This window comes from Vulpes lagopus, chromosome 13 (assembly GCF_018345385.1).
Source record: "Vulpes lagopus strain Blue_001 chromosome 13, ASM1834538v1, whole genome shotgun sequence".
Taxonomy (NCBI): domain Eukaryota; kingdom Metazoa; phylum Chordata; class Mammalia; order Carnivora; family Canidae; genus Vulpes; species Vulpes lagopus.
Window position 1 is genome coordinate 45,507,406 of NC_054836.1, and position 16,853 is coordinate 45,524,258.

Genomic DNA, 16,853 nt, shown 5'->3' on the forward strand with positions numbered 1-16,853 from the left:
AGTATGGGTAATATGGGAAACAAATAAACTGGCACATCCTGCCCCTAGATGATCTAGAGCCTCAAGGAAATCCAGTGGAATGTGTTAGATCTTCTGGTAGGGTTAGTACATTGGGTTTGTCCAAAGACGCTTAGCTGTGTTGTGTCTGATAGCACCACACTTGACTACATTGTGAGCTATTCCCTCAAGTACTTGATCATGTGTCGCACTAGGCCTGTTGCTTTTTCCAATAAGGGCTGAAAGCAAGTGGATGACTACAGAGCAGAGAGGGAGGAGACCCACTAGCCCTTCCATTTGTCAACTACCACAATTTTGTGCTAGTGACAAGACACACACTATGCTTTCATCTTTCTTTGCCTTTCCTTCAAGCTTATTCCCAATGGCTGCTAATATTATTTCTCAGTAGAAAGACCAGTCTGTTCATTTCCCCTACATTCTATCTGAGGGTTGGCAAAATTTCTGTAAATGGCCGTAAGAGCAGGACCAGGTGAACAAGGCACTTATATCAGGTAAAAAATATAGGAAGGGGTAAAAAAGAAAAAAACACATCAGTAATTAAGATAAATAAGTGATAACATAACAAAAATTTCAACAAAGATCTGATGAGTTGCAGTGCTGTGCAGAGCCATGTAGGAGCCTGGGGCAAAAGAAATAGAAATATTAATCCTTTGATAGAGTATTGAAATCCGATACAGGATTGGGCCTTCATTTGGCCTTGTTCCTAGGGGCACCTTGAAATTCTCCTTAGGCCTTTTCTCAGTGGCTCTCCTTGGGAAATCTCTTTTCTGTTAAGCATGCCTGACTGCTCCTAACTATGACCAACTTTGGAAAACCCAATATTTGATTTCCAAGGAAACCTCAGAGTCTAGAAAATGTTTCTGAGGTTTTCCTATAGCTAGTGATCATTTCTAATGACCTGGGAAGACAGGAGCATCCATGGCTTCCTGGGCCTTAGAAGCCTGTTAGAGAGGTCATTCTATTTCTGGATGTGGCAAAAAGAAGGCATTTGGCCATCTCTTTCCTTATGAATTCTTTTTTAAAAATATTTTATTTATTTATTCATGAGAGACACACAGAGAGAGGCAGAGACATGGGCAGAGGAAGAAGGGAGGGAGCCTGATGCGGGACTTGATCCCCAGACTGGAATAACGCCCTGGGCTGAAGGCAGATACTCAACTGCTAAGCCACCCAGGTATCCCTCTTCTCTTATGAATTTTTGTTTGATCCAAAAGTCAGAATTCAAAACTTATCCTTCATTTGAGCTATTAACATTTAACCTATTCTTTCTTTTAACCTATTTTTAAATAATCATAAATATGTTTATTTACAATATCCTCTTAATAGATTTTGAAATGTATTACAAATATTAGCACTGGCAAAGCAAGGTGAGGATCACTTCACTGATATGTTTGCTTTCGTCCGCCTTCTGTTGGTTGGTAATTACATAAAAGAAGAGTGCTATAGTCTGAATGTTTATAGCCCGCTAGAATTCACTTATTGAAACCTAACCCCAAAGGTGATGGTATTAGGAGGTTGGGTCTTTGGGAAATGATGAGGTTTTGAGGATCCCAGGATTTGTGCCTTTATAAAGGAGGCCTGAGAAGGAAGATGTGGAATGGTAACTGGGTGATAGGCATTAAGGAGCACACGTGATATAATGAGCACTGGGTGTGTTATATGCAACTGATTAATAACTAAAATCTATATCTGAAACAAATAATACACCATATGTTAATTAATTGAATCTTGAAAATTTTTAAATAAAATTAAAAAAAAAAAAAAACAAGGCCTAAGAAAGCTTCCTTGCCCCTTCTACCCCATGAGGTTACATCTAGAGGTTGCCATCTGTGAACCAATGTCATGGAACCAATGTCATGGAGAAGCTGTTCAGAGGGTCCATTTCCCAGCCAGAAGCCACAGGTCAGATGATCAGAGGGCTGTGTGTTAATATGTAAGTGAGGGGTTAGCTGTTTTCCTATAGATTAACATCTTTATAGGAATCAACATCTTTATGTGAATAACTCTTTCCAGCCATCCTCTGTTCCTGGCAGTAGGTTACTCTGAAACCTCACCTACACACTATGTGTGGTCTCTTTCATGCATCTGCTGCCTGTGCACTGAGCCTCTCTCTCTCTGGCCTGACCTTCAACATGGAAATCCATTCCAGGGGCAAGGACTGCATTCCTGTCTTCAGTCTCTAGAGCTGGGCTCCTCTAGCACCTCTTGGTTCATATCTGGGTACACAGCATTTTGCCTTCTTGGGCAACCTGTAGTCCTACAGCTGTTTAGAAAGCTTCAGCTGTCAATCTATATACAGGGACCACACTTTCTAAAATAAAAATGTGTGGGGATCCCTGGGTGGTTCAGTGGTTTGGTGCCTGCCTTCGGCCTGGGGCGTGATCCTGGGGTCCCGGAATCGAGTCCCGCATCAGGCTCCCTGCATGGAGCCTGCTTCTCCCTTTGCCTGTGTCTCTGCCTCTGCCTCTCTCTCTCTATCTGTGTTTCTTGTGAATAAATGAATAAAATCTTTTTTTTTAAAATTTTTATTTATTTATGATAGTCACAGAGAGAGAGAGAGAGAGAGGCAGAGACACAGGTAGAGGGAGAAGCAGGCTCCATGCACCGGGAGCCCGATGTGGGACTCGAGTGGGACTCGATCCCGGGTCTCCAGGATAGCGCCCTGGGCCAAAGGCAGGCGCCAAACCGCTGCGCCACCCAGGGATCCCAATGAATAAAATCTTTAAAAAAAATTTGTTGAGCTCTAGTTTGTGCCCTATGAACTTACAAGAGAGTACGTTAAATTAGGAATCTCTAGGAAATTCAGTATGAATCTATGTAGTTTTGAGATTTGTGTGGATTTAAAAATCACTTATTAATTTTTATTATGATATTAGGACTTACATTGATTTTATAGGTAACAGTGATATATACTGCCTGCAAACATTTGCAAACTCATGCTAACTATAACTCATTTTGGGGAAAAATAAGCATTTTTCCTTGATCCTGAATATCATATTCAGTATCTTCTCCTTGCCAAAGTTAACTGTCTTTGAGCTATGTTTCAGAGCTAAATCTGATAGATTTTACAAAAGGAATCAGCACATAAATGTGCATTTTTAATGCTTACATGGGGCTCTTTTTTTCTCTTTTTTTAAATTTATTTATTTTTATTCATGATAGTCACAGAGAGAGAGGCAGAGACACAGGCAGAAGGAGAAGCAGGCTCTATGCATCAGGAGCCCGATGTGGGACTCGATCCTAGGTCTCCAGGATCGCCCCTGGACCAAAGGCAGGCACCAAATCGCTGCGCCACCCAGGGATCCCGAGGGGCTCTTTATTCTCTAAAATGTAGCAGCATTATAGTCAAGCTGAGTGAATCATATTCTGCCCAAGGTTAGGAAGACTTGAGGACTGATTCACTTATTGCCCTTGAGCTCTACATAGGGATGCCCCAAGAGTCACATACCGGGAAAGGGACAGTGTTACAGTGTGAATGGCATCTCCATAGGCTCTGGTCAGCTCAACATAGCAGTGCAGTAAGTATTCCAACTAGTTAAAAGAAAAAAAAGGTAAAAAATATATAAAAGACAAATCTCTTCTCAAACTCATAGTCCATTGACGGTTTGTGCCATTCTTTATTAAACCTATGTGACTTGAAAAGCAAACCCCGTGCTGTCTTGTGAGATACCACAGTCATTCCTGCACCCTGGTTTTCCGTTGCCCTTTTCTCTTTCTCTGCCGTTAAAATAAGTGTCCCTTTCAAGATGTTTTGTACCCATTTTAAGATGACTCCTACAAACTGCCCACAGATAGAGGAAGAAATGACTTTTTTCCCCCAAGCCTATTCTTTGGCACAAAAACATGAATTGATGTGTGTCTGGTTTGAAATGCACAGCAAACAAGAAGAGAAAAGCCCCTGGGCAATTCTTAAACTCCAAACATAACCCCCAGCCCAGATGCACTGCATTTTCCCACTGAGAATTAGGATTACAGAGGGAAGCTGCCAGAATCAGGCAAAGTGAAGCTTAAGGAAACCTACACTCACAGTATTATCTCCTGTGTGGTGGACAGGAGGGGGGATTTGTGGGACATGCCAACATGTGTTTAACTTTTTAAAAGCTGACTGAAGTGTAATGCAGTATCCAATCAATATGCTTGAGATGGATTTTTAGTAGGGCAAATAGGCTTAATTCCTAGATTTCCTCCCACTTCGTGGGGTCATCTCAAGAAAAGTCTGATGCGTTTGGTAAGGTCATGGCATTCACACAGAGAGAAGTGAACTTCTTTCTTCATTCATGGTTTTTAACATGAGTTTCTCCTTGAGTTAACTTTTCAGAGATCTTAAGGTGTTTGAGAATCTTCCCTTCCTTGGGAGACTGTGTCACATGCTGGATAGAACAGGGGGCTTTGGAATAGCAGCCCCGGCCTCCAAGTTTGTTCAAGCACTTTCTATCTGTGTGACCTTGAGCAAATCACTTCATTTCTCTGAGTCTCAACCTTTCCATCCTATCTATAATATAGGTAGACTTATCTCCTGTGCGCAAGATTGTTGTGAGCATTAAGGGAGAAGATGCATGTGATGTGATCAACATTCATTCATTCCCTCACACAAACCCCCTTTTAAATGTTTCTAAATGATATTTCTGGGAAAAAAGGGATAATGTCAAATAATTGTGAATTTCTGAGTGAGATTTGCTTATTAGCATTATAAGCACACATATATTTTAAAAGAGGGGGGATGTTTGAAAGAAATTAAGCCACAAATCTAACTTACTTTATTTAAAGATATTTCTGTTTTTATTTATCTATTTATATCAGGCTTTGCTGGGGCACTTGGGTGGCTCAGTGGTTGAGTATCTGCCTTTGGCTCAGGTCATGAGCCAGGGGTCCTGGGATCGATTCCCACATTGGGCTCCCTGCAGGGAGGCTGCTTCTCCCTCTACCTATGTCTCAGCCTCTCTCTCTGTGTCTCTCATGAATAAATGAACAAAATATTTTTTAAAAAGATTATATCTGGCTTTGCTATTTTAGTCAAGGGCTTCTACTCTCCAGCAAGCATGTACCATTGCATTGAATATGCACTGTGTTTTGTATTTACAACCTTCAGACAGCTAGAACATTGGGGAAATGAACTGGTTTCAACTAAAATACATTACCTGTTTTTAAAAATCTTTCCGATTTGATAAATCAAGAAAGGGTCCAAGAAACTTGGATGCAGCCTGGGCATTTTTGGCAAAGAAACCCCTATTCCATTTTGGAACTGAGTACAAAGAAGACACTTATCCCAGATAACACTTGTTTTCCTGTCTGGCCTTTGTCGCAAAGAAAGGCGTGGTGCTGAATCCTATATGTTTTGGGAGTCATATTTGCCAGAATAGTCAAATCTTGATGATTCAGGATCAGGAAAATGTAAAATGTATATGAAATTCATGTAAAATCTCAAAGTCTCATTTTAAACCACTGATTCCAATTTCTCACCACATTAAGCTATTTTTAAAACTCAAAGGGAAATGAAATATTTAGACGTGAGATTTTCCCCTCTACTTTAACTTGACAAGCCCTCTGGAATCAGGTATTAAGAGTATCAAGCAGGGTAAAAGCAGAGCCAGGAGATAAAGCCCAGTGAGAGCTCTGTTCTTACTAGCTGTGTGACAATTGACAAGTTATGTATACTCTTCCATATTCAGTTTTCTCCTCTGTAACCTAATAATAACAGAAGCAACAGAAACAGATTATTTACTTGCCAGTTAACATGGCAAAATGACCGACTGGTTAAATATTGGTATTTTCTGCCTCCGTTCACATATCAGTTATTTGCAAATTTTAAGGCACTTTGAAAGCATTTTTAAAAGAATGTTTGCTTTAAAATCTTTGCTTTGTGGCTTCTAGGATGATTTAGCAATTTTTCATGTACTCTAATGCCTTCTTTGTTTGCTTTTGAGTTTTATTTTTTCTAATTTTTCTAATTTTTTTTAGTCATTTATGAAAATGAATGAAATTAGAAATAAAAGATAAAGCTTAAAGAACAATAAAGGCAAAATTAATGAAGGCAAAATATCCATAGAGTCCATTTTTGCCTCTTTAGCAATAGTTCCACACATTAAAAAAATTTTTATAGTGTTGCACAATTTTTGCTATAGACAAAGATCACTCATGTTTACTTTTAGAAATGGAATGTGGAATAAAAAGCTAAAGAATATTTATTTAGGCTATTTCTCGTTATTTGAGCATTCTGGTAGGCATTGTTGTGCCTTTTTCTCAAGATCATTTTTATATACCTAGACAGTGAAGGTCCTTCTATTTTGCAGTTTGTAAAAAGGCAAAGTTGACATAACTGCCAGAAAATGTGCTTAAATTATTCCAAAAGCAAAATACTTAGAAAGTGGTAAAATATCTAAAGAAAACTAATTAAAATTTAAAAATCTAATTAAAATTAAGAGAATCATTCTAGGATGTATTGACATCACCAATATATAAATTACTGACCAGAGATAAGAATTTCTGGATCATTTTACTTCCTTTTTTAAAAAAATATTTTATTTATTTATTCATGAGAAACAGTGAGAGAGAGAGAGAGAGAGAGAGAGAGAGAGGCAGAGACACAGGCAGAGAGAGAAGCATGCTCCATGCAGGGAGCCCGACATGGGACTCGACCCTGGGTCTTCAGGATTATGCCCTGGGCGGAAGGCGGCACTAAACCGCTGAGCCACCCAGGCTGCCCAAGGACCATTTTACTTCCAATCAGTTTACTTAGAACTGGACATAAAAATTTAAAACTCACAAAAAATAGTGCCAGACCGATAGAATGGGCAGAACTGGCTAAAAGTAAATAAAATATTTGAAAACCAATGATCTGGAAAACAGACAAAAATGTAAAAACACACATAAAATGTTCAAGGTTATTTTCTGTATTATCTCCCTGGCTCTCCAAATTAAAAAATCTGCAAAAGGCATAAAAACTCATAAAGAGTACCAAAACTGCTGAATGATAAACCAAAGTGACTAATATATATTTTAAAAATCTATGTCTAGATTTTTACTCAATCATTTAGCCAAATTTGTTATTTTAACCAATTCGTTTTAAACAATTCATGTATGATTTCCTACCTTGCAGGACGGTGAATGAGGATGAAAATAGATGGTTTGTAAAGTAACTAGATCAAAATGGACACTTAATAAAACACAGCTCTCCATATTTTCTGAGGCTCAAAAAGCTTGATGCCAAAAAAGTATAACAAAAATTAGTGTAACGAATTGAAATAAGCTTGAGGATTTGAGGACTGCTGAAGAATAATTTCTGCAAATTATCTTTTATTCAGCATGTCTGATGTTTGCATACTTAATGAAACTGTTCTCCGGCAGAAAGAGAAAGACAGGTAGGTTGATTCAATTCTAAAACTCATTGATTCATCAATTTACGCAATGACTATTTGGTAAGCGTTATTAAAGGAGGCATATATAACCAGAGGCCCAGCCCCTTCAAGGCTGTGTTCTGTGTTCTCTCCCTGGCCCTCCTGCTGTTGGTTCGTGGTGACCAGCACTTGCATCATGAGCTACAGTACTTGATATTACATGCAGTACTACCAGAATTTTTGGTTACATTTTCACTTAGTGATACACACACACACACACACATACACATCAGCTAAGCCAAATTGTATCTCATGATTTATTTTCCTGTTTTTTTTTTTTTAATAACTTTTTGCTTTGTCTATAGTTAAGAATTCTCTCATTTCCCACTTTGAAGAGAACTATGTTTGGGCCGGTCACCCAGTTGTTATCCTGGAAATAGCCCCTGCTTTGCCTGTTGTATCTTCTGTTTTCTGAAACCCATTTCTCTCACTCTCTTTTAGGCTCACTCCCTCATTTTGGTGAAATGTATGTATCTTCTGGTCATTGCTTGAGAAAAATGTCCATGGGTATGTTTGAAATGTTGCATGTCATAAACTACCTTTATTTTATTTTTGCATTTGATTTATGGTTTGCCAGGGTATAAAATTCTCAATTCTTCCTTTTTTTCATTCAGTATTTTCAGGCCTAATATTACCTCTACTATTGTTATAAGAAGTCTGAATGTCACTCTGTTTTCCAGTCCTTTTTGAGGCTTTTAAGGTCCCTTTATTGTTGGCGATCTGACGAATTCATGATAATATGCCTTGGTGAGGGTCTTTTTAAATTTATTATGCTGACTGCTTGGTGGGCCCTTCCAATTTAGAGTCTGGGAATTTTTTCTTATATTATTTGATAATTTCTTTTTGCTACATTCTCTAGTCTCTTTTTTTCTGGAACTTCTGGAAATTGAACTTCCTTAATAAATACTCCACATTTTATCTTTTCTATTATATGTATCCTTTCAATTTCTGTCCTACTTTCGGGGAGATTTCTTTTACTTGACATTTTAACATTTTGCTGATTAAAAACAGTTAGCTATTATATTTTTAAGATCCAAGAACCCCTTCTTCTTCTTCTCCTCTGATTATTCTCCTTATATAACACCCTGTTCATGTTTCACAGTGTCTTTGAAATTCTCTGTCGCTTCAAGAGGTGTCTCTGTTATCTTTGAGTTCTCTTTTATTTGCTTGTTTGTTTTTATCTCCCTTGTTCATCTTGGAAGCTTTCTTCAAATGCCTGGTATCCTTGGCTGTCTTTTCATATGTTAAAATGGGCTACTAAAAAGATGATTGGAAATGTGTACATATGATGCCTCCCTGTAGAGTGGTCTAGTTGCTGACTGGCCTTTTCACTGGTGACTCACATATCATTAACTATTGATCTTTTTGATGCGATGATACTTCTAAGAAAAATCCTCTAACTTCCTGCCTAAGAGTTTTAAACTTGGCTGCTGGTGTTCAGAAGTGGGTAGGAAAGGGAGCTTGGGGATATCACTATTAAGTATTCAGACTTTCACTTAATTGCTATATTTTTAATCTGCTATCCTAAATGGGTCCTTGCTCCAGGAGATTTTCTAATTCATGTTCTCCAGGGACTGTACCACGTATCTCTAGTTGGGAGAGGATTTCAACTGATGAGGGTGGAACCTGGAGTTATAACTGACTCTAAAATAGACTTCAGATAACTTCCCTATTCTTGCCATTGTCCTTGCCCCTGCCTTCTTGGTGTTTCCAATGCCTGAGCATTTCTAGAGTTTCACAGAATGACTCAGTTTGCTTCTAATCGACAGAGCTGCCTGCATACAGGCAACTTAGTCCAAGCCTCCTACACTCCTTTGGGGCCATCCTCTTTCTGTACATATTATAAACTAAGGTTATAGATATCTCCTAATACTCTTAAAGATAGAGTTTGTGTTTCTCTTTTTCATTCTACTTACTGGGAATGATTTTTAAAAGGATAAGGAGATAGAAATATCTTTATATATTTAAATGTGAAGATTCTGGGGTTAACTTTCATATCAGAATTTATTGGGAGTAGAATATTGCTCTTTGTGACTACAAATTAATATCTGGACACTAAAGAGACTGAGCAAAACTTCTTTCTTCTTTTTACAATAATTGGATTTGGTTCTCATGGAATTTTGAACTTGTGCTGACTATTGACCATGTATTTAGTTGCCTTAGATCCTCAAGTTAGCCAAATATCCCAAGTGTTTCTGGAAGGAGAATTGGTGATGAGGTAAACAAAGCCTCCTGGTCAATGGGCTCTTCACGGTGTAGGTCTCTCTCTTTAAGAGCTGTGCTGCATGCTGCTTATGTCCATTTAAAAGAGTTAATGCCAGCATCCCTGGGTGGCTCAGTGGCTTAGTGCCTGCCTTCAGTTCAGGGCGTGATCCTGGAGTCCTGGGATCAAATCCCACATCGGGCTCCCAGCATGGAGCTTGCTTCTCCCTCTGCCTATGTCTTTGTCTCTCTCTCTCTTTCTCTGTGTCTTTCATGAATGAATAAATAAAATCTTAAAAAAAAAGGAGTTAATGCTCTTCATCTATGCTTCCAATCTCTTCATCTGGTACAAAGGAAGGATAATTTGCTCTCTAATTATTTCAGAGTGTGAATCTTGATTGTTACTTATGAACTCAGTGAACTTGGACAACCAAAACAATTTTGCAAGCTCAATGTCTTCCATAAGCTGGGGAACCGATACCAGAATTATGGATAATATTAAACAAATTAAGAAGTTAATTCATTTATGAACAAACATTTTAGACTTCCTTTAAGTACCAGACATAATGCTTGTCATGGTGTAAAGATGCAATAATGAGTAAGCCCCAAATCCTTGATGGCAGTTGAGCAGGGGAAGGAAGATTAAGAGCGGTTATTAGGGTGCAAGGTGGTGAGTGCTGGGACAGAGGCATGCCTATGGAAGTACAGATATGAGCAAGCGACTTAGCCCCGGGGGTCTGGGAGCATGTCAGGAATCGCTTTTGATAGGATGAAAAAGCAGGAGCTACCCAGGTGAAGAGGAAAGAGAAGAACATTCTATGTTACGGAGACAGCATAAATAAGGATTACAGAGGTGAGAATTGACATTGCACAAGGAAAGTGAAAATGATTTAGTGTTAATGAATCACCTAACAAAGACCCCAGCACTCCAGAAATGTTAGTCACCTCCCTCCCTGCAACCTCTAAATGTGGTCTTACTAAAGAGCCAAGGGGTTCTCAATTCTTGGAGCCATGATACAGAGGTATCTGTCATATGCATTAGGCATAGCCACTGCAGGATGTGTGTATGTTCACACACTTGTACGTGTGTAAGTGTGTGTGTGGTGTGTGAGTGTAGGTGAGCTTGTGCTTTGTTGTCTATGGCTGGTTATGCAGGTTTCATTAGGGAGCCAATTTCTTCCTCTTAGCAGTTCAGTTTGACCTCTGCCATTAGTATATTAGATTAGAGTATAATCTAATATGCATGTATATAGAATACACAAAAAATATACACTAATGTGGTCTATTAGGTTACACTCTGCTGTACTTCTCTATGAACTCTCTGTATAATTCTCTATGAAAACAGCTGTCATGTTCTATGAAAATCCTTGTGCTCAGACTGGTACCACAAAGGAGACTTTTTCTTAGCACTGAGTTAGGTTTGCATATTCCTGAATTCCCTGAAAAGGTATTCTTGCCAACGACTGCAATGGAATTGAGATATAACCCTCTCATTTGAGGCATTTGGGGAATTCCAGCTCAGTATTAAAACTCTGCTGTTGAGACTAACATAGATTTTTCTAATTAGATCATTCAAAAAAGGGGATGAATTCGTCACCTATAAGTTCTCAATCTTCTCAGAGTCAGAGATGAGTTGACATGGATATCATACAAGTTGCCCTATTAGTTTTTATGGCTTTTCTTATATTTTCAATGGGGAGCATAATGTGACTTCATCATTGCTTGGCTTAGCTTATTTCAGAATAGTGGTAAACATTTTCTGTCATTAGGTATGTCTATAAAAGATGGTAAAAATCATAGAGATATAATATGGCCTCTGTCATTGTTATACTCTTGTGAAGGTGGATTCTAGTGTTACTGCTGCCTTCAGATCCTAAAGCACAGTTATTGGATATTCTCAATCAATTTCATCATTTTAAGGAAGAATTCTATTATAGAAACTTCACAATCATGTCTTGTAAATAAAGTGTGGAAGATAATTTTAATTTACACATGTGGTGTCACTATGAATTAATGAGAATCATTTTCAAGGATGCTTTGCAGAAGTGGTTCTGAAGGTAGTGTTAAAAAGAGCTTCAGAAAAAAAATTGTTAGCATAATTGAAAAACTTTTAGTTTATTCACTTGCTCATTTGTTCATCTAATGTCTGCCAAGGCCTATTATTATTGTTCTGATACTCCACTAGGTACTGGGAATGAAAAGGATGAATGAGACAGCCTGTCCTTTGATGAGGGATCCATCCACTTTGGATGGTTGGGATGGGGGAGGCCTGGAAGAAATACATGAAACACAGTATGATAAATGCTATAGTGTTGATATATTCTTTTGTCTTCCTTATATTGTATATTATTCAATAGTGACCAATTCCTGGGTTGTTAGGAAAGACTACCTAGAGAAAATAAGGATCTCTTCCCAAGCTGAATTTCCTGAAGAACGGAACTGTCTTGGGAAGATATAAGTTCTGCCTTAAAAGACAGACAATAAAAAAAAAAAAAAGACAGACAATAGCATTACTTTGTAGATGTATTTATAGTGACATATTTGCACTGGATATTTGAATTTCCCGTGGTATGCCTATGGAAAGAAAGATTTCTGGACAGATTATAAAAGATAGTCACTAGTTCCCTTCCTTTTAGAAGTAGTAAACACTATGGTTATTTTTCTGAGAAAACAATGAATATGAAAACCCTTTTCATATTGTTCATGTAAGAGTTGCAATTGTTATTATTATTTCTACCTGTACCCATTTGTGCTTTATATCAGCTATCAAAGACAGAGTTATCAAAATGACTAATAGAGGTCCTTGAAGTCTTTTTTTCTTATAACAAAGAATTGACAGGTTGAGATGAAAGAAAAGAAAAAGTAGTAGAAATTATTGAAAAAGATTTTATTCCATATATCTTAGGGAAATGCTATTTTATTATATTAGGATAAGATAGAAAAGCCATAACTCATTTGCCAGATGATAAAAGCTTAAACATCTAAATTCATTATTTACCTCTATTGATCTTGTTTTCATCATTTCGTTTCTTTCTATGCAACTTTCTTGGGCATCAATACCTCAACCTAACATAAATATCACAAAATTCATAATTTATTCACTGATCATAGCATTTTGGAGGTGAGATATTGCTTTCTAGCCAACACCAAGATTGATGGCAGCTGGTGCAGGTCTAGAGACATTAAAAAGACACATAAGGCCTACATCCTTCTTTGAAGAAAGAGAAGCCCAATGAGAGTCTCAATAACGTAATGCTACAGCCAGACTCATGTGAAAAACCTGTGGTATACCTATGCTCTCTCGTGCAAAAACTCTGAGAATATTGGAAGCCTGAGAAACGTTTCAAGACTGACTCACGTTAGTTTGACATGTTCATTTATTAGCTGCTAAGTACAGACCTCCCATTTGCCAGGCACTGAATTCTTGCCCTCATGGAGCAAATGTACTAGTAGATTAAAAGAATAATTGTATTAGGCATGGTTTATGCTTTAGTTGATGAAGCAACATCTATTAACATTCAGTTTTAGAACAGGGTGATTTCTAGGGTATGTGGCCCAGAAAACAGTATAATGATCTTCAAGTTCTAAAACGAGGCCCAGTTCATTATGATGATTGGCTGAGTCTGGAAATCTAGGATGGGACAGCTAAGTTTACATGATAGAAAACGGTGTGACCGCAGCTCTGGAGTTGCCTCCTGACATATTGAATTTCAGGGCCTGGACTCTGGCCTGAGAAGTAAGTGTTTATAACTACGTGTTTTCACATATGTTTCCCTGACTGCTGTATAGTTTGGCCTTTGTTTATATATATGCACACACTGCAAAGGAAAAAGTATGCTTGACAAGAAAATTAGAGGATTTTGATGTTAAAAATGACAGGCAGACTTGGGGCTTGGAATCTAGTGAGAGATGTGGGTAGTGAAGGGTTAACAAGAAGGGGAGGGAAAAAAATCTCCTCAGATGTGTTTTTAGGTGTAGAGACTAGTCCTTCCACAAAGCCACCACATGCAAGCCTAACATTCTTGGTAAGTCTCGAACAATAGACACTCTAAGATTACATCACATTGCGTGTTTTTGGTCAGGAGAAGGCATATTTGTGAATAGGTGGGCCCGCAGCAGCCTTCTGCCAATTTAGTTCTGTGACTGACACAGACAAATAATTCCTCAAGTGGCTACATAATTAGGTATCACAGCTGGTGTGTGTGGCACGCGTGGCTGAAAGCCGGAGTGAGATATTTGTGAGGCTGGAGATGGGGTGAGGCTGGTTTTCAAGGCGTTCCTTCTTTTGTTCCTGTTAAACCTCTTTCTTGCAGAATCTGTCAGAAAAACAAGCTTCACTTTGAGAGAGATTATGCTGAATCCCATTCAGTAAGCAACGAGGTGGTAGTAACACTCTTGGGACAAGCTTTGGACTTAGCTTGCCCATTCCACCCCAATGATGTTTGGTAAATACCAAGACACCAAAGGGAGTCCCGAGTACTCCCCAGGTCAGCCTGAGTCAACTCGGCTTGTAGCAGGTCGAGAGGAAAGACCGAGTTGTTAAATTGTTTTTCTCCTGCCGAACACTCATCAGCAGTTAAAAGGTAGAAAAGTGGAAACAAGAGTAGGGACCCTAAAGCCCGGGAGAGCTGGAAGGTTTAATAGCAGGTTCTAGGGCCATGCCAGGGCAATGACTGAAAGATTTCTGTTGCAATTCCCTGCTATTATTTTATCTACCTTTAAATGGCAGATCCAAAGTTAGAATTCCTTCAGAGCTACCTCAGTCACCTCTTTCGTCTTGTCTATAATCTGCTCTCATGGTCAAAGATTAATCTCCAGGGGAAAAGGGTGATCATGAAGTGGCTTTCCCTTGGCGTTGTCTTTATTTCTGCATGTTTGGCCTCTGACATAATTACCTTTTCTAATTTAATAAACATATGGAATTACTTTTTCTAAACATGACTAAAGGGTCAGAGTTTATGTTTCCTTTAATAAGATTACAAAAGTTCTTAAAGTTGAGAGTGAATTTTTTCATGTGATAAAAAAAATTCCTGAGAGATTCTTGATTTATTATTATTTTTGAATGCAGAGACTTGAGCACAATGTTTTAATTCTCATTAAATGCCCGTCTATAATTTTAACTATCCTTCATTCTATAGTTTATATCCTTAGGACGCATTACATAGTGTGCTGGTCCCCGTTCCCCATTTTTAAAGTGGGGAACTTTATTTCTAAATATTCTGGCAGTTGTTTTTAGATTTCATTTTATCCCAACATCCAAATATAATTGTATGTTGGAAAGTACATGTGAAAATGCAATATGAAAGTATCTTCTCAAATTCGTTTTATTAGAGTAGGACAAGAATCCCAAATATGTGGGGGCGCCTGGGTGGCTCAAGGATTGAGCGTCCGCCATTGACTGAGGGCGTGATCCTGGGGTCTGGGATCGAGTCCCACATCGGGCTCCCCACAAGGAGCCTGCTTCTCCCTCTGCCTGTGTCTCTGACATCCCCCCATCTCTCATGAATAGATAAATAAAGTCTTAAAAAAAAAAAAAAGAATCCTAATATGTGTATAGTATTATAAACTTGCAATAACAGCTGATTTGCAGGTGTTTTTTTTTTTTTTTGTAGTAGAATTCTTTGCTTTATAAAGTAAATTTCTACAGAGTTGATTTAAGTAGCATTCCCACCCATTTCGTTTAACAGAGGATTATGAATATGAAAAATTCCTAAGCACTTTGTTTTTTTTTTTTTCCTAAGCACTTTGATGTACATTTAACTTCTTAACATTTCTATGAAGTCAAGTAAGGCATTTATATATTTGTCTTTCATTCACTGGCTATTTTTTAGTACTTTCTATGTGCTGAATGCTGGCCTAAATGCTAAGTGTGCTATAGTGGCATACTCTTGTATTTAGTCTAGAGGGGGACATGGACATGTAGGCCGATTTACCATTGGGCATGACAAGGGCTATAGTAAGTTATGCATACAGTGTTGGGAAAGCACGAGAGGAGCATCTCACTCAGACTAGAAGAGAAAGGTGGGCTTCTTAAAGGTGATGATATTTGAAATTAGTTTTGAAGGATGAGAAGAAGTTAACCACTTCAGAAAGGAGCAAGAACATTCTAGTTACAAAGAACAGCATGTAGGAAGGCTCCTCAAGGAATGACACTATCATAACACTGACCAGGACCTTGATGTGTAATCAAGAAGATAAACATGCGAAGATATTGGATATTAGAAGATACAGAAAATATTAGAAGATAATAATAATCTCTCAGTTTCATTCCTACTTATTGATTACTTCTCTGTCTCCTCGACAGCTTCTATATTTTCCTCTAATTCCAAACCTCAGACTTTCCGAGAGCTCAATTCTTAGTTCTCTATCTACATTCACAGTTAGTGATTTCACTGAGTTTCATGGTTTTCAATGCCACCTCTATGCCTAGAACAGTCAAGTGTAGATATTCTAGCCTAAATGCTCTTCCAAACTAAAAACTTGTCAACAAACTATATTTATGACATTTCTGTTTGGGTGCCTAATAGATCTTTCAGACTCAACATGTTCAAGACTCAATTGTTCATCTTCCCCACACTAGGCTGCTCCACCCACAACCTTCCTCACCTCCATTGATGGCCACTTCATTCTTCCAGTTGCTCAAGCCAGAATACTACAAGATATTTTTTTCCTGTAATCAAGGTAAGATTCACAGAATATAAAATCCATCACTTTAACCACTTTAATGTACAAGTCAGTGGCTGTTAGTACATTCATAATGTGAAAACATCACCATCTAATTTCAGAATATTTTCATCATCCCCAGAAGTAATCCTTTATCCATTACCAACCATTCCTCATTCTCTCCGGTTCTCTGGCTCCTAGCAACCACTAATCTACCTTCTGTAGCAAAGGATTTGCCTATTCTGGATGTTTCATATAAATGAAATTATGTAATATATGACCTTTTGTGTCTGGCTTCTTTCACCTAGCTTGATGTTTTCAAGGTTCATCCATTTTGGAGATTAAGAGTATTTTTGATTCCTCTCTTTCTCTCACACCTCATATCCACTCCATTAGGAAATTCTATTAGCTCCATATTCAAAATATACCTGGAATGTGAGCACTTCTCAATTCTTCCACTGCAACCACCCTGGTGTGAGACACTGTCACATCTCTTCTGCATTATTACTGTGGTTCCTATCTGTCTCCCTGCCCTATTCTCACCTCCCTCCAATGGATTCCACCTGTAGCAGTCAG